The sequence below is a fragment of the Apis cerana genome, unplaced genomic scaffold, assembly GCF_029169275.1.
Source record: "Apis cerana isolate GH-2021 unplaced genomic scaffold, AcerK_1.0 scaffold1_AcerK, whole genome shotgun sequence".
Classification (NCBI taxonomy): Eukaryota; Metazoa; Arthropoda; class Insecta; order Hymenoptera; family Apidae; genus Apis; species Apis cerana.
The window spans coordinates 172,501-175,000 of record NW_026893559.1 but is presented as its reverse complement, the minus strand read 5'-3'; the positions used below and the strand labels follow the sequence as shown (position 1 = coordinate 175,000).

General features: G+C 46.6%; 1 pseudogene; it reads left to right on the top strand.

The window, feature by feature from the left end:
- The window catches only part of LOC133667703 (large subunit ribosomal RNA), an 8,799-nt pseudogene that overhangs the window by 3,377 nt on the left and 2,922 nt on the right, over positions 1-2,500 (top strand).

Below are 2,500 nucleotides of genomic sequence, written 5' to 3'. Positions count from 1 at the left end.
CTACCCATAGCTAAGAGAGCGAGCGGTCGGCCGGCCGCTGGTGCTAAAAAAAAAAAAAAAAATTTTTTTTCTTGCTTTTGATCACGTACGGAAGGTGAATTGAGGGGTACCTTGTGCCCACAACGTAAGTTAAACTTACGTATCGAATAAGTCTAGTGGCTGGCGGATCGTTCGCTCCCTTCGATGGCTTGTGCCACGACCTGGAACGGACCTGGAAAAGAGACGGATCAATTGGAAAAGTGTTGGGGGCACTCAAACTTCCCAAGATATCAAAAAACAAGCAAAAACATAATGTCAAGAAACAGAGGAGCCTCGGACGCGGGAGCCCCCGGCCCTGGGACTCCCGTGGCGGACTTGTCCGCAACAGATGAGAGGGCCACCGGTGACGACCAATGCTTATCCCCGGACCACGATTTGGATACGATAAATTTACCATTGAGCGGGCAGATAAAATGCTATTGGTGCTCAAAAAAGGGGAAAGATATTAGATTCCTCCAGGAATCGCAATACGCCAAACATAAAGACACGCAACACCCCCAAGAAGTAATTATATGGAGGTGCGCTGCATGCCATAAGGAGTTCGAAAAGCTCCATGGCTGCAGGTGCCACTTACCAAAGTGTAAGGGGCGAAAAATATGGGAGGGTGTTGCAAAATTCAAATGCGATTCCTGTGAGGAATCGTTCCTATCGCAAAGAGGATTGTCTATGCATGAGAGACATAGACATCCAGCGATTAGGAACCAAAAAAGAGCACAAAGCACGAGTCGGGGAAATACAAGACCAGTCAGTAGAGCCTCGGTCTGGTCTAAAGACGAAACTGAACTATTAATCAAGTTAAACCAGCGCTACAAACATTTAAAACAACCAAATGTAGCGCTGAGAGAATATTTCCCCGACAAGACCCTGAAACAAATAAGCGACAAAAGGAGGCTCCTGCCCGTTCAAGAAGAAGAGGTGGCCACAACTGAAAGCGAAGCAAGATCTCCTTCCTCCGAGTCCTCGGAAGAAAGCATTTACGAATCGGCCACGGAGGACGAAGGAGGAGGAGAAATACGAGAAACGGCTCAACAAGAAGACCGCTGGCAAGAGCCGTTTCTCCAATATATAGCATCGAACCGCCTCGACGAAGGAGACTTCCTTCGAGGGGTGGAAAGGGAAATTGAAGGACTGGCAACTGCGGGAAGCATTAAGCAAGAGGAAGTGGAGGTGCTACTTCAAAAATTTGTCGATTCCCTCAAAGAAGGAACGCAGCACGAAAAAGGGAATCGACTAAGACAAAAAGGAGCAACAAAGATGGGGAAAAAGACCACCCATAACAAGAGGAAAAAGTTTCTATACGCCAAGCACCAGGAGCTATACAGAAAATGCCCAAGGAAGCTCCTGGACTTGGCAATAATGGGTGAGTCAGGTAAGGGAGAAGAAGCGATCAGTCTCCCTGGGGCCGACTCGGTGGGTCCACTTTACAAAAATCTATGGGGCAAAAGTGGTCCGGAAAAATTGGCGAATTTGCAACCCCAAAACAACAAAATAGAAATAGGCGAGATTTGGACTCCCATCACAATGGGGAACCTATTGGAAAAATTCAAGAAAATTAAGGTCGATACAGCAGCCGGTATCGACCAAATAAAGCTCCACCTGAGAAAAAAAGGAGCGCTGCACGTCTTTGCCAAACTGTGTAATCTCCTCATGCTGCACCGAATATACCCAGCACAGTGGAAGATAAACCGAACCACGCTTATTCCCAAACCGGGAAAGAGCGCGGAAGAGGTTGAGAACTGGAGACCAATTACCATCGGGTCTCTGCTGGGAAGAATATATTCGGCAATGATCGACCGGAAACTACGGTCCAAAGTTAAGCAGCACGCAAGACAAAGGGGTTTACACAGGAGGATGGCTGTAAAAACAACATAGCCATCCTCAGCAGCGCTCTGGCCAAAATGAAAAATGAGTCAGGTGGAGTAATTACAATAATAGATATTTCGAAAGCGTTTGATACGGTTCCCCATGAAGCAATCAGTAAAGGGCTGGAAATGAAAGGAGTGCCAAGTCTCGTCAGCAAATATGTGCAAGACATGTACAGGGGTTGCAAAACTGTTATACATTGTAAAGACAGAACATTGCCCGTGGACTTACTGAGAGGGGTCAAGCAGGGAGACCCGCTATCTCCCTTACTTTTTAATTTAACAATTGATCCCATAATTGGGATTCTTGACGAGACGACGGAGGGCGTCAAACTCGGAAGCGAGAACGTTTCAGTTCTCGCTTTCGCAGACGATATTGTCCTCCTGGCGAAGGACAAAGAAACAGCCGAGAAACAAAATCGGCTGTTACACAAACATCTAAAAGAATTAAACATGAAAGTATCCGCCGAAAAATGTGGCACATTCCAAATCCAACACAAATTGAAGACGTGGTTCCTCAAGATCCGCAACTGACGTTGGGTCAGCAGAGTATACCATATGCTGACCCAGAAAAAGCAATAAAGTACTTAGGAACCACG